Source organism: Alosa sapidissima, chromosome 1 (assembly GCF_018492685.1).
Source record: "Alosa sapidissima isolate fAloSap1 chromosome 1, fAloSap1.pri, whole genome shotgun sequence".
NCBI lineage: Eukaryota > Metazoa > Chordata > Actinopteri > Clupeiformes > Clupeidae > Alosa > Alosa sapidissima.
In genome coordinates this window covers 32,327,444-32,351,040 of record NC_055957.1, presented here as the reverse complement: position 1 = coordinate 32,351,040, position 23,597 = coordinate 32,327,444, and the positions used below count along the sequence as shown (strand labels likewise).

The 23,597-nt window shown below is 45.1% G+C and overlaps 1 protein-coding gene across 5 annotated transcripts in view; it reads right to left on the bottom strand.

Moving 5' to 3' along the window:
• Window positions 1–13,515, bottom strand: part of ppp2r3a (protein phosphatase 2, regulatory subunit B'', alpha) — a 79,099-nt gene extending 65,584 nt beyond the window's left edge. For 4 of the 5 annotated variants that reach the window (XM_042097896.1, XM_042097884.1, XM_042097916.1 and 1 more), the window contains exon 1: window positions 13,323–13,515. The gene's annotated coding sequence lies outside the window, so the exon portion shown is untranslated. Of the gene's footprint in view, window positions 1–395; window positions 487–13,322 lie in introns of all 5 variants that reach the window. The other variant, XM_042097890.1, reaches the window with a different exon arrangement.
• Between the last annotated feature and the right edge of the window lie 10,082 nt (window positions 13,516–23,597).

Here is a 23,597-nt window from a genome sequence, read left to right as displayed (position 1 = left end):
GAAAGTCTCTCCGAGAGCCACTGGGAGTATGTGGTGACCACTTGGCGGACTTATGATATATAGCTTCCCGCAGTTTGGCTAGGTTTGAAAATGCATACGTGGACAGCATATTGAGAGAGCACCAAGGCCTTAAAAGCTGTCATTATGCTAAAAGAGATAGAGGGCCCGTCAACACACAAACACTTCAGCGCTAGTGCGGAAAACTAATAATTTTAGTGAATTACTGTGTTCCAACGGCAAACGGCAAACTAACACTGACCGAGAAAAACTATATATTACCTTGGCTTGAATAATTACCTTCTCTCTCTCTCTCTCTCTCTCTCTCTCTCTCTCTCTCTCTCTCTCTCTCTCTCTCTCTCTCTCTCTCTCTCTCTCTCTCTCTCAAGTCAACCTACCCAAGCTTCTTCTCAAATTAAGAGAGAAAGGTCGCCACTGTCATCTTACTTCTGCATCTCAGTTGACGCACAACAGTTATCTGCCAAGTTTCTGACAAAAAAAATACTACAATAAGAAAAAAAAATACTACCGGTACAATACCAGAGTAAGTGGAACCGCAAAGTAAACCTCACTGTGAAAATCACAGTGCAACTCAGTGCAACCTGTGGCTTTCTGGAGGAATGCACTTTGCATGGACTATGGTGATATACACTACAGACGTATGCAGTCATGATAAATATAGCACAGGGTTTGCATATCCTGAATTCTAAAAATTCAGATGGGATGGCTCTCGCAGCTCTTGCGGTGGATAGTCAGGACCATCTGACTCACTCTGAGCTGCTGCACAGATCAAATGTTGGAGGTCCAGGACGTCTGTGTGCTTTGCAACGGCATGTTTGCTGGTTGTTTTTGCTTCAGATTTTGGAACCTTAAAGCCATTATTATTACTTTTTTGGATGCACAGTTTGTTTATAACAGACCACAGAGTGATCAAAACCTCTCTACTATAGTATCCTATAGTATAGCTAACACATGTCTGGTCTAGCTGTAATGGCCAGCACACAATTCACTTGTCAACTTTTCTGGAGCTAATTGCTGTCAGGTTTGAATTTGAAAAATGTCAACAGAATATTACTTCAAAAGAGTGCTGGCAACAGACCAAAGACACCCCACATCAACCAAAAACACTGCAGTCCCCTTCTGAATTCAAAAGTTCTAATAGCTAAGGAGATTTCCATCTACATGTGGATGACTAATGATGTGTGGCTATTGCTGAAACGGTGTCTAATCACACATTTGCTTTGGCAAATGAATGGTCAGGTAGATCCTTCTGATGGTAGATGGTAGAGTTGGGGCAAACTAATCACTGAGAATAAGGCTACATCCACACTAATCTGTTTTCATTTTTAAAACATTGTTTCGTTTTACAGTAGTACTACAGCTAGTAGTGGAAGTGAGTCACGAAGAGTCAAGACACATCAGACTGACAAGGTCCAATCAGGACGGGAGCGTGGGTTTCCATGTCACCGCTTTCACATGCCGTCCACATTAGAACGCCAGGAGTTTTCGAATGAATACAGGAGCCGACAGCGTATTCCAATTTTGCAGTTTTTGCAGGAGCCCGAAATCGCCAGAGTGGTGTAGATGAGGAGTGCAAACAAATCAGGATGTGTGGATGTAGTCTAGAAGTCATCTGTCAGTCATGCATACAGGGCAACTGCACCATCAGGCCCATAACCTAACCCCATAGTCTAGTGCTCCATTATGAGATAATGACACTGCTTGTGGGCACACTTCTTGGGTACAACATGTACACTCACAGCACCAAAATACTGGTCAAAGGGCGCTCCCCATTTCACAGTGCAGCTCTTCCCACCCATTCAAGGCGAAACCAAACCACACCAAACCACTAATGGGAGTTGTTAATGGACCTCAAGCAGTCTGTGGTAATGGGGTGTGATGCCAGATCAGGATCACTCATGCACATGTGCACTCTTTGATCTGCATGCCAATTTGTGTTCTAGGTACTGTAGCGACCTGAAAAGAGAGGGTGTTGCTGTGGACAGGCCCTTAGTAAGTAAGTAATTATCTGGTTATTACGCAATGCACCTCTCTGTTTCTCTTTCTTTTTCTTTCTCTCTCTCTCTATCCCTCTATCACTATCTCTTCTTTCTCACACTTCCACGTTGAGTTCCTCAGAAGTATGAAGAAATATGACAGTATGTTTTCATAATTAACCATGTAAATAGTTTCAGAAGCATGTTTGTCTGGACAGCTGCCAGGGAGCGACCAACGCTTCATGAGTTGTTTAGACATTCAACTGGACAATGCCATAATTATGCAGGCTGTCTCTCTCCCTCCGATCTGTCTGATTTACAAGCCTTGCTAGAGTAATAATGCAGGCAATCAAATCATTATGTTGTATGCATTTCTGAGGCTAGCATTACTTCTCAAATGATCGAGTATCTGCAAAGATGTATCCTAACTCATACACGAGTTCAGACACAAGGCCAGCAGTGATTAAACATTCTGAGTGAGTCTGTACAGACGCCTAGTCCTTGTGGTTTTCCATGAGTCTAACAGCTAGAGCTACAGTTACCTGAGGCTAAGCCTTTATAGCCATGCTTGTACAAACAGCTCTGCCTTCAGGTCAATGCCATGCTCTCTCATTTTCCTTACATGAGTTATGGTTAAGGTGTTTTTTTGTTTTGTTTTTCATCAAGGTCGCTCAGTAATCAGTGTACTTACAAGTCTTTATTTCATTTGGGACATGAATCAATATGAAGTAATGCTGCAGGTGAAATGTTTTACGCAAACAAACTCAAACTAAATAAGTGGGTCAGGTTGTTAACATGCCAAATTCTCTGAAGGAAGAAGGCTGGTGTATGTTTGTCATTCCTCTCCTTGCTCTCCTACTTTAGGCTACTTTAAGCTTTTACCGCTTTCACTGGGCAGATCCTGTCTCAACTGTTAGGGCTCTTCCAAAGTGCACTTCGTCTGTTCATGATCTGTGCATGTCCTTAAACACAACTCTATCAATTCCACGATTATTAAAAGGAGGAGCTTTTGAAAAAAAAAAATAATTACAGTATGAGTCAAAACTACATTTTCATAACAATGTATTTTCCTTGACGAGTGACTCTACAGACGGACTGAGGAATTCGTCATGAGTGTTGTTCTCCCAGGGCCACATCATATCAAGAGCACTAAGATCTGCCCCTCCCCACCTCCTCGACCACTAGACTTGTCCTACTCACACAGACACACACCAGAAAAATTAACAGAGACCCTCTGTCATCACACTTACCCAATATCAAATGAATGTTTCTTCTCACTCATACGGCATACACCCCCCCCCCCCCCCCACACACACACACACAGCCACACACACACACAGCCACTCACCCACACACACAGACACACACACACATTCACATGCCTTTCGATCACAGCCTGACCATAGTCAAGGGGGTTGATACAGTGAATACCTTCAGACGCAGCGAGAGTGAGAGTGCTCATGTGGACTTGAGGGAGAGACCAACAGAATTAAATCAATAGGAAGTGTCTCCGCATGCTTTCCACATCACCACCCCTGAGCTGGCCAGTCCTGGGGACACCTTGTTCGCTCCCTACCCTATTATCAGCTACCATTGTTGTAGCCATGGCAACTACTTAAAATAAGCAAGGCCACTTCACAGTGGGCCGAAGCAGGCGATTATTCCAGCATCTCCTTTTGCCAACTCAACAGACGAAACAAAGACAGTCATAGAAGTGTCAGTTTATGAAGAGACAGTATTATGCTGACGCTAACACACTTGAATAAACAAACACACAGATACCACCACTGCCACACCATCGTTGACGAGCACAGTGCAGCGTCCTTTGTGTTGTGATGACTACATGGTTATGCCAGCGCTGGAGACATGCTGAAACACTTCCCTCATCTTCCTTTTGTAACACTGTGTTTTCTAGCAGGGCAGCACCCACCAACAGGGTGTTTTCCAAATGCAATTAAAGGAGATGGCTGCTGGCTCAAGGCCTTCACACAACACTACCACACCTCTCACAGTCTACTGACGCCCATATACACACAGGCGACGAGCACGTCCTGAGATTGCCTTTGAACTGTGAGAAGATGTTCTGAATGGTCTTTGACAGGAAATCTGTCCGTTAAGAATCCCTTTGTGAGTGATTTAACTGCGCTGGGATGGTAAACACACTCTTGGTATCACTCTCAGTGTTTACCTCTTTCCAGGCATCTGCAGCTATAATTAAAAAATAATTATCCACATTCAACACCCCCCCCCCTTCTCTCTCTCTCTCTCTCTCTCTCTCTCTCTCTAGTCTTTAAATTAAGCCATGTGTTTTGACTAGGGCTGTCAATCGATTAAAAAAAATAATCTAATTAATTACATACTCTGTGATGAATTAATCTAAATTAATCGCATATATAATATTTGAAAGTATTTTAAATATTTAAATTCAAATGAATCATTGAATAATCAGCATTAATGACGTTAAAGTTCAAAAACTCTTTTATTATTATTTTAATAATGGACATAATAATCTATGATATGACCTAATATGCTGAAGAAATAAATTTAAATACAAGGTATTTCAGGCCACAGATATAACCTAGGGGACACAATGAAAATAAATGAACACTCCCCTCAATGTCTATTTCTTTGCATTGATGTGCGACTTTAGAGTTGATGAACTCCGGTGATATGCAAATTCCTTGCTGCAGACATTGCAGAGGACTTTATTTTAATCAACACCATCAGGCCGTTTTTTAAAAGTAAATGTTCCAATCAATGATCTAAGCAGCACATTTTCTTCTCGCCTTCTTTTTACAGTCTAATGGTTACTGACTACAATGGCTCGGGGTCAAAGGTCATACGGAATCGATTAATCTGCGTTATTTTTTTTAATCAGTTATTTTTTTCTCAAATTAATTAATCAAAATTAATCAGTTATTTTGACAGCCCTAGTTTTGACTATCCTTCACATCCTGGACAGCAAGCTACACAAGCATGGCCACAGCAAAACTGGGCAGTAACGCAGAATTCCCTCAGACATTAACGTTCTTTATTTACACCGGTGGTTTGCAATGCACTTTCACCAACCTCTAACACCAACACGATTATAATAACCCATAACCAGGCTGCTGACCGGGCCGGTGTCGGAGTGAAACTGGGCAACAGGTAGGCCTGTGGGGTGGCGGACGGGAAGCCGTGTGGGTGGTCCGTCCGCTCCCGAAGTCTCCCGCTGCTGGGATGACCGCAGTTCTGCCCGCTGCCGACCGGCTCCAGCCCCGCGGCCACAGCCGCCGCTGCCTGGGCCTGGAAATGCACTGCTGAGGTTCCGCCCGTCTAGCACATGGCCCATGGCGCTCACTACTGCCCTTTCGCTATCTCCTTGCTCTGTGCGACCTTCCATGTTTACAAACAAATGGTTTCAGGGTTTACTTTAGCTAAGTTAATGGAATATGATAAAAGCCGTGTTCTTCCCCCCCCCCCCCCTTTTTGTCCTTTGTAGACTACCGCCCCTAGGGTCTCATCAAAATTTACAATCTCCTCTTTCTCTCTCTCTCTCTCTCTTTCTCTCTACTGAGAGGGTATTAAAGGGCAAAATGAGCATAGTTTCCCACTGTAAAAGCATATGTGTGTGTGTGTGTGTGTGTGTGTGTGTGTGTGTGTGTGTGTGTGTGTGTGTGTGTGTGTGTGTGTGTGTGTATATGTGTGAGTGTGTGCGTGTGTGTGTGTGAAGGGGGGGCTTGAAACTCCCACAGCAGCACAGCTGTTGAAGCTGACTAAACAACAACACATTAATCTTTGCCAGTTTCCACAAAACAAATTTCCATTTCAAACTAGGAAAAATCACAGGGAGCATGAGCAAGACATGGGGTCAGATTGGGCAGAGGGGCGGTGGAGCGAGACAGGGGGTCAGACAGACTGGGTAGACAGACGACGGTGGTTAACAGACAGGATGAAGAGTTTAGACTGAACGGGTCATCCTCAGAGAATGATGGTGGTAGAAAAAAAGTTGGCCCTGCCCAATGGCTGAGTCATACCTGGATGGAGACCTGAGAACGTTCCCAACACACTCATCTAGGAATAGTGGCGCAGTTTTGGGATCAGCCCTGGCCTCCACCATGCCCAAGCCGGAGGCCTGATGAGCCTCTCATGACTGATTCTCCATCAGCTCGGCTGCGCTGCTGCTGCTGCACTTTGGTGATTCATGAGTCCTGGCTTAGGTCATGCTTTAAAAAAAGGACTGCAGCGGTGGCGTCCCATGTGTTAAAGAGTTCAGGCACAGCTCATGTAGCATTCATTGTGTTCAACTGCAGTGGCCGCGCTCCAAGGGAAAACAAACAAGGCCGCCGGCCGGTCACTGGTCTCCATTGATATTCCATATGTGAACAGATTAAAATGGCCTCTCTGACTTTGCCACAAGCCTCTCAAAGAAAACACACTAGACTCACTACACAATTCTGCTAAGATTGCTTTAAAATTAACCTCCATGCAGTCTTCCCTGTGTGCTTTAATACGCCCACCTACATGATGTGATTTAGAAACGGTTGTTGAGTGTATATTGTGGTAAGTTAGAGAGCGGAGAATGGAGATGAGGAGTGAGTTATTAACCCCATTTCTGAACACTACTTCAGCAACCAAGCACACAAGGATCCAAGCACACTTCTTATGTACGTTCGATTCATTTTCATTGTACACAGGCCTACGCACTGCACCGTCGTAAAGCCCATTTAACTGCAGTTTAAAATAAGGCCTATGAATTATTTTCCCATTTATGTGCTGAAACCGTGCCAATAAGTGAGGCATGTTCCAGCGGCCACACAATGGCTTTGTTCTTTTGGGGACGCTGTGGGTTTTTTTTCTCCCTCGCTCTCTCTGCCTCTCGGCCTCGCTCCTTTCTTTATAATTTTCCTCTGGAACACTCTGGCACTGGGAGAACGTCTCTGGGTCGCTTGCTCTCTCTGTGGCGGAGCCGAGCAAACGCGCACAAAGGAGACCAGTGTTGCAAAGGGAGAGGAGGAGGACAACAATCGGCCACTCAGTGGACGACCATTTACTCATGGAGCCGCATTCCACAGGCTGCCGGGGCCAGGCCATGACATTCAGATTGACTCCGGAGAGGGAGAGAGGGAGAGAGGGGGAGAGAGGGGGAGGGGAGAACCAGGGGCGGCCGGAGAGAGAGAGGGAGGGGGTTGGATTGGGACTTGTTGCGCCTTGTTGTGGTTGAGGGACCCCAGTGCAGTGAATGGATTCGGCTTCAGGGTAATCACACCAGGGTCAGGTCATGGTGTCTCCTCATACTGCTGTCATGACCATGGTACAGAGGAGGTAGATCTACCAGTAACATTTCTACAGCTAACAATGCTCACGTCAATTGTTCTTTGTTAGCACCGGTTATTTGCAACCGAGTTTTCTATTTACATTCGTCTGTCAGTGCACTCACACAGCGATGGGGGGATGGGCGAGTGCATGCTTCCTTCATTGTCTTGGTTAATGTTTGTTCTCTATTTGCATGCTAATAAGACATGGATTTTGCATTTCAAAAGTTCCAGTGTGTTCATGTTCTGTACTTCAGAGGGGGGTGGATAATCTATTCCACGACGCTGATCTAAATCAGATGGTTCACCTGACAGTCCTAAGGGACAGACCACCCACACGAGGGGGGCTCCGTCGTCAGCTGGATTTAAGATGTGTCAGGTGCAATTAGCCAGAAAATCTGGATAAACCCAGTTCTATGACAAAGCAAAGAGACGCTGGGCCACAATGGTGCCTATTGTTACGACAAGGCTGAAGCAGATGTGATAGATAGACACAATACGCAAAAACACGCTTTAGTTTACATCATGCGAAAAGTATTTGCTACGTTCTGAACGGGTGCAAGGCCGCTGCTTCGCCTAGGCACGGCTGCAAGCTGTCAGCTCTGCCTGTCATCGTACAGTAAGCCGTCATTAAGGGCTCGGAGGGCTCTGCATATGCAGAGCTGGGACCTCAGAGACTCACAGTTTAGCATAGCGAGAAGTACCCACCACCAGTGTCTATGAGGCCTGATGGAGTATCAGTCATGTAAGGCAACACCTAACTGAGTTAGACACTCTTATGATGCCCTGGTGACTAGAAACGTGTTTTTGCACAGTAGCACGCCACTAGACACGTAGGCAGGCCGGACGAACGCTTATTATTTCTAAATAAGGGTTGTGTCTGTGTGCTGCGCTCAAGAGTCGCGGGTGACGGGGTGTAAAGTCCAACGTGAAGGGCTGCTTATCAGAGGCGATGATGTGGCGACCCAGTCTGACACAGCTGGACGCTGCGCTGGCAGCCAAACCCAAGATTGTGGTGTGGCAGCTCAGGTGGAGCGGGCTACGTAGACGACACACACTGAGGTCAAGACTCACTTTATGACCTTGAAATATATGGTTCACTCTCTATTTAGTTCTCTGGTACTGTGTGTGTGTGTGTGTGTGTGTGTGTGTGTGTGTGTGTGTGTGTGTGTGTGTGTGTGTCTGTTTAAAAATTAAAGACTGAATGATATTTGGAAAATAATATCAAGACACAACTGTGGCAGTAAGTTAGCACTACACCACTGGGAGTTATTTGTATCATCTTATTACTTGCTTTGAATGAGAGCAGAACAACTAAGCAATAAGAATGGAACAACTGATTTTGTTGCCAACAGTCTCAACAGTAGGTTCATATGAAATACAACAATAAAAAGATTGAATCCTGGTATATGGCACATAGTTAGAAGTCATGCTAGTCTGCTGGATTGATTCCTCTCTTGTTCTTCCAGCTACTGCTAACTGCTCCTAAAAGGGATTTGGTATAAAGTGCATTTCTGATTTGAAGCCAAAAGAGGAACTTGAGGACGAACCCAACATTATTCTCCACTGTGCAAACATACCTAAACAAACAAAGCCTTGTCAACTTAAGGCCCTGAGTCATTCCCCATAACAGCACACAAGATTAAGGAATGCTTTGCCAGGTAATGATTGAACCCTCTTGCAGTTAGCGCATTCAGAAGAGGTTCAGTGCACACTAGTGTCTGCAGTTGTTATTCAACATTTCTCATCCCATTTAGGTCTTCATTTGAGCAAACAGAAGAGAAGTTTCTACTTATAGCTCAAAGCCACAAGATTTAGAATGAAATAAATGCAGTTACTATGGCGATGCCTGAGTTTTTTTTCCCTTGTGTTTGAAGCTGCTTTCCTCCACAATCTTTCCTTACCTGCACCACCCATGCCCTTAATACCCACTCTGTCTGTCTGTGCACAGATTATCCCAAACCAGATCTGATAGCCAGGAGGAAACTCCATCTTGTGAGTTATGAGAGGGAGTAACCACAGCACACAGACCTGCACATTCCTTCCAAGGCGAAGCAGCTGAGGTGGTTTGTGCGTGCCAAAGCGACCTCACAGTGAGGGATAGAGTATTTCCCATTTAACAAATTCATCTCCTAACCACATCCTCTCAATGGCAGCAGCACTGATGGAGCCTTCCGAGGGAAACGTGAACAAAAGGAAAAGCTGTTCAGTGAGAGAGGGGCAGGTGAAGTGGAGGTGTAATGTGCACCCAGCACTGCAACTCAATGGGCTGATTGGAACGGACAGGTAGCGTGGGCCAGTATTTGGCGGGCTACTACGGGACTAATTGGCCGATGGCCACAAACTGCCGGCGAGGCTTATGGACACACTTTCCCTCCCTGAGGCAGCCCTCCTCCCTGAGGCAGCCCTCCTCCTCCTGCTCTCTGCCACAGCGTGTGGGTGAAGATGTGGACGAGCTCCAAATCAAACAGCAATCTCTATCCAACCGTGTTTGCCTGGCGCTAAATGCGTCTGTAGAAGGATGGAAAGGGACTATAAAGGGCTGAGGGAAAAGTACCTTGACCATCGAAAACAGAGCGGCACTGCTGCAACCACTGTGCAAAAAACTCCCCCTCCCAACACTCAAGCACACCTACTTCAGCATACCTCATTTCATTCCTAACTCTTAGCTGGAGAGCCATGGCTAGACGAGGGGCGTGTGAGCCATTGTAGCCTTTTGAAAGTAAGCCTAAACAAATGCCTTATAAATGTTCAATTCTGCCACCCAAGTGCAGCAACAAGGCCTTAGTAGCATCTATATTCCATGAGCCAGCTGGAGCGTGCCTTGTCCTTGTTCCTGACTAGATCACTAGGTACAATTCCACAGCACTGACACTGGCGCTTCCTAAGGAGAGAGTGGAGGATGAGAGAAAGAGTGCCGAGCAGAACGAGAGGAGATCACATCATCATGTTTTTCAAGCACTCGCCTGAGGGACTAATTCTGAGATGTTCACGACCTATTTCCATATGTGCAATGGCAGACTGAGAGGATTCTTCCATGGAAATCACAGCTTTTACTGGAAGCTCCACACATACTGTAAGAGCACCTCGCTGCCACCTCTCTGCCTCTGTCCTGGAACCACTGAGAACTTGGTGTGTGTGTGTGTGTGTGTGTGTGTGTGTGTGTGTGTGTGTGTGTGTGTGTGTGTGTGTGTGTGTGTGTGTGTGTGTGTGCACGTGTGTGAGTAAGATGACTCAGTGTACCTCACTGCCTTACAACCAGGCATTTATCCCTCATGATGCTTCACACAGATGATGCCTCACCTACTATGAACACAGCTGCACATTAAAATTAAAAAGATCTAGTAAACTAACGTGTAGACTTTACAGTCAGGGAGCGCTTGCGGGCCAGCAAATACTTCAGGCCTTGGAAATGAGATTTCAGTGCACTGGACAGGCTTCAGGCAAGAGTGCTCATATTATCACTGCTAGTTGCCCAATACTATTACTCCCTCACTGACATTTGGATATGGCTTTAGAGAAAGAAAAAACAAGAAATGTGTTTCTTATCAAACCCACGCACAAGCCCATCCAAACCTCAATTATCGCAAAAGCAGCTGAAGGAGAAACGCCGGCACGACGGCCTCAACGGGGAACGCCTGAAAGCTGAGAGGGAATCTGGCGCCGCTTCCAGGGGCTTTTCTCCCGGCCGCTCGCTCGAACAAGTGCTGCTAGCCCAGTATGTCCCGCAGCATGTGGCCTAGTTGGACAGGCCACTCAGACCGGGAGGGTCTGGAGGTCATGGTTGCCAGTGGCACTCAGTATCCTGTCCAGGTGCGAGTGTGTGACTGTGTGTGTGTGTGTGTGTGTGTGTGTGTGTGTGTGTGTGGTTGTGTGTGTGTGATTGTGTGGTTGTGTGGTTGTGTGGTTGTGTGTGTGTGTGGTTGTGTGTGCGTGTGCGTGCGTGTGTGCGTGTCTGTGTGTGTGTTTGTGTGGTTGCGTGTGAATGTGCGTGCGTGTGTGTGTGTGTGTGTGTGTGTGTGTGTGTGTGGGAGGGGGGACTCAGGACTTAAGGCATGAGAGACACATTTCCTGTCATCTACTCAAATCAAATGACAAACTAGTGTGTGGTCCTTTGACAAATCTTTTAGAGTATTCTGCGCACAGGACCCTTTGAAGAATTGCATCACTTAGAAATTCAGTGAAGGGGCTCTAACTACTCTTTGAATGTGTTCCCAAAACAAACACAAGCTGCAGCAGTAAACCAACAATAAACAGGCAGGATTAACATAATGCCTCTGCAAAAAACACAAGGCCCACTTAACTATGCTAAGGCCAAAAGGAAGGACGTTGCTTCATAAAGTCCATCAAATGTGAGCGTGCGACTGGTTTTCAGGAGACGCATCACCGGTTCATGTGTGCTTCCCCCTTTTCAAACTCAAAGGAGCAAGTTTTTTTTTAGATCAGATCCTGTTATTTACCCGGCAAAGCAGCAGTGGAGCGCTGCTGCACCATACAAACACATAAAAGTTATTATGTGGTGTAGAGTGCACCCACTCTTCTGGCCTCACCGGAGTGCAGTGCCACTGACATGGTGCCAGTGTTGGGAGGAGGGGACATACCCAGTGAGTGAATCAGCCCCGGGGCACAACGCACGCTGCACAGGGCCGTCACGGCCGGTGGTGTAGCAGTAGCTGTGGCTCGACGGGGAAACACTTCTAGCAGCGCAGCCTCTGAGATCTCAGCTGACCACATGCAGGGCCAAACAGGAGGCACTCTCAGAGAGGGCAGGCCGACTCAGGGCAAAGAGGAGTGAGTGAGTGAGTGAGTGTGTGTGTGTGACAGTATGAGTGTGTGTGCCAAATCCAGTAAACACAGGTGGCAAATCATATAGTGCACTGCAAAAGGTGTGCTTTGTGGTGCTGTTGTTGACATCATTTGACAATGGTGCAGGCACAGAGATTAACTAAACAGTCTTTTTGGGGGAAAGTGTGTGTTTGTCTGTCTGCCCATGTGCTGTGTGTGTGTGTGTGTGTGTGTGTGTGTGTGTGTGTGTGTGTGTGTGTCTGCCCTGCACTTATCAATAGCTGCCCTGAAGGTCTCATCAGCTCCAGTAGTTCCGTTTCTATTTTCGGGTAATTGTACAGGAAGTGATAGTGTGACTAGCCAGCCTTTCAGAATCTGTCAACTTATCAGGAAACGGAGAAAGAACAGGGCACATCATGAGCCTCCACATGGGGAAGACACACGTGCATTAGTGCCAGCAGGATGCCTAGTTACACTTGCAGATGATACACCTCGGCAGTACATTTATAAAGGCAGCATGACAGAGAGCCAGTCCTCTTGGCATTCACAGGATATAGGGGGTGTGCTGTTGCCGGTGGGGAGGATGCAGATCACGCTCACCAGTCGTTTGACAACTAGGCCTATTAATTAGCCTTTGATGTGCTCAGCATCTCAGTTAAAATAGACTACAGAGACTCACGGAACACAAAGCAGTTGCCTCGCCTATAAACTCTTGTTGTGGAAGTAGATGATACCATAGCCTACTGAGCATAAGGAGAGATAAAACTTTTTTAATGTAGCTGAGGTATTTTCCTGAAATAGAAGCAAACATTGTTGTAATGTTGCATTCTATAGGCTACTATACATGTCTTATTCATATAGATTAAAAACTATTCTCACTTTCGGTCATGAATTCATGTTAGCTTAGGCTACTCCAACCATCGCCGCGGCGTTTTACAAAATCGGTGTTTGTGTGGTGGTTCACTCACGATTCAGTCCTGAGGTTAACTGAAGCGCAGGTAGGTGCCGAAATAGCCTACTATCATCATTCTATCCACTCTGAACTCAGTGATCACGACATGATCTTTAAAATGTTTCATGTATGGCAATTAGCCTAATAACACCGTTAAAACAAGGAACGACCGAAGTTTTCACGAATTTCTTGTCTACATTGTAGCAGCCACTGCCACTACTCGCTGCAACATAGCTTACAAGCCGTAGTTTAAACAGACTCGATGTAGCCTATGGCTGAGACGGACACACAGCTTACCTTTTTTTCAAGTCAAAGTTTTCTTTGTGATGATCATAACGAGCTGACGGATATCCAGGGTCAATTTTAAACTTCCCCAGACTGTCAATGTCAAACGCGAGTCCGTGTCGGTGTGTTTTTCAGGAGCTGGAGCGCAACGCCTCTCAGTCGTGAGAACTCTACCCTGTGCTGCGTACCGCTGACAGTCGGAGGAGAATATGAGGATTGAACCGGCGACTAGAGGGGAGTTCCTGACAGCCAAATCGGGGCGGGAATTTCTAAAGAGTGACATTTGGAGCTGATCTGTATCACATACGGACTCTGGACGACGATCTCGGTTGCATCCAGCAAGCTGTCGTCAGAAGAAACCAGAGTTGGGTTCATCACCATGCTGCGCTGAAATGATTTAATTCACGTGTAGGCTAATTCGTGATGAATAGATCTACTCAGAAACAAAGATTTTGGAGCGGAGTGCCCCAAAATCTTTTCTCAGAACAAAGCCAAAAGATCCTTGCCTGTGTTTCTATAGAAACCACTCGGGCTACTCCATCTCTATAAGCTCAGGCTACATGGAGTTTGTCATATTCATTTACTTTCCCTTAGGCTACTGCATTGTTTAGTTCGAGTAAAAAGCCTCTTTACTAACACCACATTTCTCTGTTGGTAGTCACAGAATAGAAAACATAACTCAGTATGACACAGCATCTGCTGTTGTAGCCCTGCCCCAGTTAGCAAAAGATAAATCAGTCATTATTTTCTTTATGATAATTTTGATGTAACAATGGAATTGACCTACCGGTAAATTGTGATTGTGGTTTGTATTGCTTTAGCCTAGGCCTATAAAAATGGCTCTCAGCTTATGTTAGTCCTTCTCATAGGCCCTAAACTTAATTCCTGTCTGCAGCTTCTGTGCAGATGTAGGTTACATGTCAGGTTTTGCAGAGGCCATGTGCTGGAGTCCAATCTGACCTAGGCTCACTGATGGATGGTGTGCAGGGGGACTGCAATTTAGAGCATGTCTCTGGTCTCATCCACGGAGGAATTTGGCTCCCATAACAACATCAGGGGATCATAAGATTTATCACATGATGGTTGGAGAAGTGTTTAAACAGTCGGGCACCTGGCCTGGCCAGCCATGCCCCTGGTGGAGGACTTTGTGCAATGGTGCAAACTCAATCATCTTCAACTTAACACTTCAAAGACCAAGGAGATGGTGGTGGATTACCGCAGGTCTAAGGCCTAGTCCACACGTACCAAACCGATCTTTTTTTCCTCCGTCTTCCCTGGAACCGTATCAAGAATATTTGCGTCCAAACGGATCCATCTCAACACGACTCAACACGTTACTTCATAGCCCAGGCCTATAGGTGGCACTGTGTCTTTACAGAAATTCACCAAATCTTGCAAAACTTGCGCTTTAAAAACAGACAGAATAGGCTAGGCGAAATGGCTAGTGCAAGGAAACCAGAATTGTTTGTGTGGACTGACGGTGAACTGTCAACTGTAGCCAACTGTAAAACTAATAAACTTTATTTTACGGTTTGTGAAGGGTGCAGTCCCGTCCGTTATTTGGCTAACGCAGGTAGGCCTACTAATCACCTTTACTTTCTTTGGTTGTAGGATAGTCCGTGATTCACATTAGTTTTGGCTATCACCGCAATTAGGATACTAAATGCAAGGCTTACCCAAGTTCTAGGCTATTCTGTCGCCACATTTATAATATTGCTATAAAACCTTCGTTAGCAGTCAATACTTTTGTCTGCATCAAATCGTGCATTCGCATTCAGTGTGCTACCATCGGCTTAACGTGAGTTCTAAGCGTCTTTGTATGCTTATATCTGATTTCACTCGACTGTGAATGCATGTATATATGTTGTAAGACATGTAAAATAAATGAATGACACTGGCACTACGCACAAATTAATGTAGCCTAAACTTACACCGCACTTCCCTAATAACTTAAGTTCTCTCGCGTCACTGACAGTAGCTAGAATGCATAAAAAACACCGGGAAAAACAGTGTTCAGTCCACCAAGTCATAAGCTATCGGCGCTGCACAGCATCAGTTGTGATATTTATCTTAACGGAGTGTAATCGTAGGTAATGTCATGTATGAAAACTAGTATTGTTAGGCAATACTATAAGTGCAAGTCCAGGGCAGCTGAGGTGTGGCGACATCATCGATACGCAAGCAGGATGTGCGGTTTCGCTGTCTAAACGAACTCAAACGGGCTACGGTTTCAGATTTCTCCACTCTGGGACCAGGTTTCAGAAAAGTGCGGTTTCGGGCAGTGCGTTTACAGGATTCTTTTGGACGCTCGGCCAAGACGAAGCAAAACCTCTGCGTTTAACCTAAAAAGCGTCTCCGTGTGGACAGGCCCTAAGCCCACTCTGCTACCAGTCCACATTGATGGGGTCAATGTGGAGGTGGTTAGCACCTGCAAGTATTTGGGTCTCCACCTGGACAATAAACTGGACTGGTCAGCCAACACTGATGCACTCTACAAGAAAGGGCAGAGCAGGCTGTACTTCCTGAGGAGGCTGCGGTCCTTCAATGTGTGCAGTAAGCTCCTCAGGATGTTCTACCAGCCTGTTGTTGCCAGCGTCCTCTTCTATGCAGTAGTATGTTGGGTAGGAAGCACAAGGAAGAAGGATGCGGGGCGAATTGACAGGCTGGTAAGGAAAGCTGGCTTTGTAGTGGGAGCTGAGCTGGAGTGCATCACTTCACTATCTGACAAAAGGACCCTGAACAAACTGATCAACATCTTGGACAATGAGTGTCACCCACTCCACAGCACTATTGTTAAGCAGAAGAGCCTGATCAGCTGGAGACTTCGCTCACTGCCTTGCACAACTGATAGACTGAGAAAGTCATTTATCCCCAGGGCCATTGAACTGTTCAATGCCTCACTTAAGGGAAGAGGAGAGATAGACTTCTCTGCATAGTCTGTCTGCCTCTTCACCCCCTCCATGTTTGGTACTGTCTGTCCACTAGCCACTTTTACCACTGTCTTTATGCCTCACTGTTTGCGTGCTATATTAGCACATTAGCACATATGCATACCCCCCCCCCCCTCCATGCCACAGCCGAACTGTGGCCACACTTATACATTTTCTTAAATAGTTAAATATATACATATATAGACTTTACTTTACATTATTTCTGCATTGTTGCACTGTTGGACTTACTCACTTGCACTATCACCATGACCACTATCACCATTGCACTACCACCATGACACTCATTCGCACAGAGCACCTTAGAGCACCTTACCATACCTTACTATGCACAGAGAATCACAGGCTCAGTCCCTGCCTCAGTCATTGGAAGCGCCTCTGATTGATTAATCACCACTATGTGGATACTGGTTTTAGAATTGATTTAGATTAAGTGTTAGTTAGTATAATTTGTATTTTTGTAATTTGTATTTTAGTATATTTTTATATATTGTATTTAAGTTTAGTTAGTATAATTTGTATTTTAGTATATTTAGCATATTCTTTATCTTTTACTGTCCTTATTGCTTAGTTGTGTTTTTATATTATATACTTTAATTACTCTTTCTGCTGTTAAAGAACGTGTTTGTGTTGTCTGTATGCTGCTGAGACCTTGAATTTCCCCTGGGGATCAATAAAGCATCTATCTATCTATCTATCTATCTATTACGATCAAAAAGGCAGGGAGGTTGGAGTAAAAGAGATTGAACAAATTGCTGCAGTGTTTTCCTTCGTTTAAGCTGCCGTCTTTGGCACTGTGGCATGGCAGGCAAGATATGGAGTGTCGTGCCTATACCCTCATTCCAGTCTTGAGGGGCCAAGCCGGTGTGGTGGGGTGTCGCTCCACGTCAAGAATCGGAATCCACAGAAGTCAGCAGTGACCTGAATGAAGACAGGCTCTCACAGCCGTCAAAGAGGACCTGAATGAAGACAGGCTATCACAGCCGTCAAAGAGGACCTGCTGCTGGTCTGATGGACACATTCATGTCACGCATTGCAAGTGGGACCCACACAATATTTACCACATAAAAACAAGTTGTTTTCCAAACAGAGAACATTTAATGATACTGAGATTTGGACAACATGGAATAGCGTATTAACAATGTCAATACACTCATTATAGTGTAGCACACTGCTGTAGTAGAGAAGGGTTACGTGGAATATAATCAGTGTAGTGTAATGTGGTTTACTGAGGTACCTTTCAGAGGGAAAAGTGTGTAGGGAAATCATTGTTATTACCTCTAATTAAATTCCCTTCAACCAGAAAACTCACCAAATATCTCCACCTCTCCCCAAGCCCTGCATTTGCAACCCGTCAGAGAACAAAATGCCTCCATCCGTAATCAAACAGCCATTCAACCTCTCTACAACCCACCGTTAACCTTACAGGCTTCCCTAATTGACAGCCTCAGACTTATCAAAGCTAAACCAATCTGTGTTCCTGTCAGCCACCTCTTATGCATGTTTATGCAACACTCTCCTGGGGCGTGACTGTGTCTCAGGCCTCTGCGAGGCCGTGTGCGTGTGTGTGTGTGTGTGCGTATGTGTGTGTGTGTGCGTGTGTGTGTGTGTGTGTGTGTGTGTGTGTGTGCGTATGTGCGTGTGTGCGTGTGTGTGTGTGTGTGTGTGTGTGTGTGTGCGTGTGTGTGTGTGTGTGTGTGTGTGTGTGTGTGTGCGTGTGTGTGTGTGTGCGTGTGTGCGTGTGTGCGTGTGTGCGCGTATGCGCGTGTGTGCGTGTGTGCGTGTGTGCGTGTGTGCGTGTCTGTGCGTGTGTGCGTGCGCGTGTGTGTGTGTGTGTGTGTGTGTGTGTGTGTGTGCGTGTGTGTGTGTGTGCGTGTGTGTGTGTGTGTGTGTGTGTGTGTGTGTGTGTGTGTGTGTGTGGGGTTGGTTGGCAGCCTCAGAGCTCCAGTAGGTGAGACATAATTGCCCTGCCGCTCTGTGGCTAAAAGTGTCACTGCGATGACAGGGCCGGCAGCTCACCGCGGGGGCAAGCGAGGCGCAATATGCGGGGGGCACCGGGGCAGTTGAAGTCAAGAGTCAGTGTGTCCTCATTTCACAGACCAAGCCTCAACACACACACACATATACATACATTACAAAATGACTTTGAAACAATCCCCCTTATAAGTCATTGAGGGGAAAAAATGAATGCAAAGCTGACAGAAAAAAAACAGATTAGTATCAATTCTCCTCTTACTATGTATCATTCCTCATCCCTTTGGCTATCTCTCCTGACATTTTGACAGACACTACAGTCCCAAAGGGTAAACAGATACCTTCCAGAGTGAGCAGTGACTATATTCTGAGTTGAAAAGGGCCCTTCAGCTCAGTAAAGATATCAGTTCCCACTTCAGATGGAATAAGACAGGGATGGATAAGGTATTGTGTGTGTGTGTGTGTGTGTGTGTGTGTGTGTGTGCGTGCGTGCCTGCGTGTGTGCGTGCGTGTGTGTGCGTGCATGTTTGTGCATGAGTGTGTAAGAGAATGCTTATGCCCGTCTGTGTGTGGATGTATGTAGGGAGTGTGTTTCTATGCGCTGTCTGTCCAGGTTGGGTGGGAATTTTGGCATGTGCGTTGGCAGACACCCAGCTCTCCCAGCGTCAGCTCTGCCCGCTGGGTGAATCTTTCCCCTCTGTCGGCCCCTGCTTCCTGCCACCTCCGCTGCCACCCCCACCTGTGCCGGCCGGCACACAACAAGCCTCCCAGGCTGGCTGTCACACAGAGACATGGCCAGACAGGGTGTTTCCACACGGATCAGACTTGCTAAGGCCGACCCCCCCCCCCACCCCAGTAGTTCCTCTGTATGCACGCTGGTGGAAGCTGGCGCATTAACACTCGAGTTCCTCCCAACAACAGGAGCTGAAGGGGAGGCCAAAAATACGGCATCGGTGGTGGCGAGGGGCCACATGAAGGGCACAGGCATCACGGCCAGACCTGCTGCCCAGATCAGACAACAGACACATGTGACCCTCTGGAGGTGAGGGGGACTGGGGCTTAACACACACTGTGTTGTCTTAAGCTGGTGATACACAAGGCAACTTTTGGAGCAGTGTTGCTGGGCAGTGTCCCTGAGTGTTGATGTCCAGGATGATTTCCATTGGGCATCATTGGTTTTCTGGATATTGGGCATCCGGATGCCGAAACACTACTGACTTTGTGATTAGTAGATAGGTGGAGGGTGGCGCATCAGGCCAAAACACAACATGACATGACAAAACACAACATCAACAACAGTTGAGGGCTGCAACTTCACTTTTTAAATGACAATATCCTGGCCGGATTACTGTTGTCAGTGATATAAGTATTTAAAAATGAACATGATTTCTTATTGTCTAGTGACATATCAGGGCCATTTTATGATTAATTGAAATACATTTCTTACATACGGTTCCATTAATCATCAGTAGGCAAATTAGGACCATCATCCAATCAAAACACATGGAGACAGTTATGAGGTTGTGCAGAAACATTGCTCAAAATGTATACCCTGTTTATCAGTGCCTAAACGAGCATGACCAGTTACAGTACATTTCAGAATCAGACATCAACACATTTATTAAAGTTGGTTTGACCTAGATAATGAGGTCAAAGACACTGGACTTTGAGGAAGTAAACACACAGAAGACGATGATCAGGTGTGAGAGTGTGGGTGTGGCTGGGTGTGCACATGGGTGTGTTCATGTATGTGTGTGTGAGTGTGTGTGTGAGTGAGAGAGCTCTTGCCAGGTCACAGGAGGGTCAATTCCAGCACTTCCTCTCCTAGTCTCTTGAGATTTCTTCTTCATTTCTTGTGAAAGAAGTTGTTGTATCTTTGTAGCTTTTCTACTGCTTTGTCTCTGTCTGTCTGTCTTTTCTCTCTCTCTCTCTGTGTGTGTGTGTGTGTGTCTGTCTGTCTGTCTGTGTGTGTGTGTGTGTGTGTGTGTACAGTATGTGTTGTGTGAAGGCGTTGTGAGGCCAGTACAGCCTAATTGCTGTTGCATGTCAGCCCTTGTGCAGCCTGCCAGACTGGCTCCCAGGCGTATTTGGCTTTGGCCTCTCTGCTGGCCAGACCAAGGTTACGTGTCAGGGGAGCTCTCTCTCTCTCTCTCTTGGCTCAGGGCAGCCGCTTCCTGATGGCTTGCATTTGTTGGTCTGAAAATTCCAGTTTCACTGGAGAATTGGAGTTTAGAAGACATACCTAATCCTGGGGATTCCACTTGGAGTTTTGTTTGGGTTTACCTAACAAAAAAGGCAAGCAAGGAAATGTTGATCTTCTGAACTTCTTCTGAATCAGTAAAATTCCAATGTGTCCGAAGTAACTCTAGTAGATGGCCTTTTAGCCTTTACTGAGCCTGTGTGAACCCAGACGAACCTCTTAGCAAATTTGAATTTGTTCTGCAGGTCCATAGAAAGGATTCCACTAATGCTCAGTTCATTTCCAAACTTCACGTTTTATGACTTCCAGCAGTGAAATTAAACTTAAATTGGTGCAATAAACTTTTATCAAATTGTTCAGAAGTGTAAACACATCTTTCCTGTAAGGGAAGGTTCTGAATGCTGTTGTTTACTCAATTGCAAAGAAATCACACGCCCACATCTGTTTAACCCTTAACCCTGTTGCCATCAGAGCAGCCACTGGTTGTGCTGAATGTATTGCTCTATCTGTCATCATATAAGCCCACCCCATGCAGAATAAGTGTTTGTGATTGGATCCCGGCTGAACACATTGTAAGTAATAAGAGTGCACATCAGTGTGACCATCAGGGTTGAGGTACACCTTTGGAATTCCATTTGACTAGAGTACTTTGCAGAAGCTCTGTGCACGTTCAAACAATATTTCCCTGGCCACTTTCAAAAATAAAACTGGAGGCAAACCATACTTTTCCTGGTCTAATCTTTCAGTTGCAATTTTGAAAGAACTAAAAATAATCATTTGCATATGTCAATTAGAGTGAAAACTGTTCTGTTTAGACCTTTGGATACGTAAACATCAGAGGCCACATAATGGCATATTTCAGTCTGTTTAACGTCATTTGGAATGGAAGAAAAAAACCTTTATCTAAACACTGCGACAAAACATGTTTTAGCATCAAATTGGCCCTTAACAGGAAGCACCAGAGAGAGCTTGACTGTCCTCACATCCTTGCTGCAGTCCTGGAGAGAGACACATGAGACAGTCTTCACGAGACAGAACCGTCCTGGCAGATGATCCTAATTAAAGGCATTTTAGTTGAATTAAAAGAACATGATTTAGTTGGCCTGAGATGCAATAAGATGTCAAATCACATATCCAGACCATACCTGTCAACACTCCCGTTTTCCAGGGTTCTCCCGTATTTCAAGGTCATCTCCCAGCACCCTCCCGTTTTGTTATTTCTCCCGGAAAACTCCAGTAATTTGCATGGCCATCAAACTTCATTTTAAAATCATTGATCCATTCATTTTTTCTATTAGTCTGACATCTCCCAGGTTGCCAGATTGTATATGAAATACACCCGACACATACAAGATCACTTAGTTTCAATTTCAACCGTTTTGTCATAGGTTAAAACCTGGCAATCCAAAACCCAAATAAGGAAGCGGGTGCCGACTGCGCAGCCTGAGTCTCGTCATAAGCAAGCGGGCTGGTTGAATGGCCTACTCCAGAACCAGAGGTGGAAAGTAACGAAATACATTTACTCACGTTACTGTATTGAGTAGTTTTTCTGTGTATTTTGTATTTTTTAAGTAGTTTATAAAATCGGTATTTTAAATTTTACTTGATTACATTTTGAGTGAAGTATTGTACTTCGCTACATAAAAAAATCCCATCCGTTACTTGAGTAAAAAAAAAAAAGTTAAGACTAACGAAAACAGAAAGGGAGAGAAAAGAAATCGCGCCCTAAACCACTAGCCTAGTGATAATGATCAGCATGTAGCCTACAACAGGACATCAAGCTGGCGCCATGCAGTCTTTCTGAAAGGGATGGAGATGGAGCTGGAGCTGGATCACGAGATGCATCAGATTACATGTGTAGCCTAACCTATGAAAGTGTATTTTCCGCTATTTCAATGGGTTGTCTCAGTTCGTTTTAGCACTAACGATAGCTGTAATATTCAAGCAAACACCATGGGATTTCGTGTTTTGACGTTTGTGCTCACCTTTCTTTGGAAAGAAGTTTATTAGCAGTTGTTTCCCCTCATTTTGATGTCTCTCTTTTTAGTAACCTGACTTGGCTTTCTTGGAGAAAACATTGCACCAGCAGCACAACAATTAGCGGTCCACTACTAGCCATGCTCAACTAAATAAACAAAAGATAGACTACCTTATGAATAGTGCAGGCGGACTAAACCATTTAGCTCTTTAGCAAGGGAGAGTGACCTTAGACAGTTTTCACTATGTTTTGTATACAAAATCCAGTCAGTCAAACTTTAAATTTCGTCTGACATTCATTTTGACATTTAATTTGGAAGTTAAAATATTCAAGTAAAATAAATATATGGTGGACATATATTAGCTTAAATTTCCAGTGAGTCTATTCGAAATTTTCACCACACATTATATTAACACACGTATAAAAAATCCAAACATAAGAGTTATGTGTATTAAAGTGGAATGACACAGGAAAAAAGTACTGAACGTGCCTACTGAAATTTCTTCAATACTTTGTGGAAAAGCCTTTGTTTGTAAAGACAGCTTCAAGACATTTCCTGTATGACAAAACGTATTAGTCACAGTATCAGGTGTGATTTTGGCCCATTGTTCTAAACAGATTCCAGGGGTCCCTCTTGTGAATCCTCATCTTTAGTTACTTCCAGAACTGTTTAATTGAATTTAATTGAATTGGCTGCCTTCAAGTCTTTCTGGAGCTTACTCCGAGTGGTCCTTGGCTTTTGGAATTGACTATCCTTCTGACTCCCTGGTCAGAAATATTGCGAGGAGATCCTGCATGGCAGTGATGTTTCTTCCACTTGCAGATAATGGCTCCCATGCTGCTTACTGAAGATTCTGAAGTTTTGAAATGCATCTGTAACCAGTTTCATTGATATGTTTTGCAACAATAAGGTTGCAAAGGTCTTGGGAGAGCTTTTTGCTTTTATCCATCATGAAATGTTTCTTGTGTGACACCTTGGTAATGAAAAACCTTTTTATAGCCCATCAATATACTAACCAAGCTTATATTAATTTGCACAGATAGAAAGGATAACTACTCTAACTACTTACAGATTCCAGCTCGTTCCTTCCCTTTCCTTGCCTTAGTGCTTTTTCTTAGCTTGTTCAATACTTTTTCCCTGTGTTATTCCACTTCATTACACATGACTCTACTTATGGAGTTGTTTG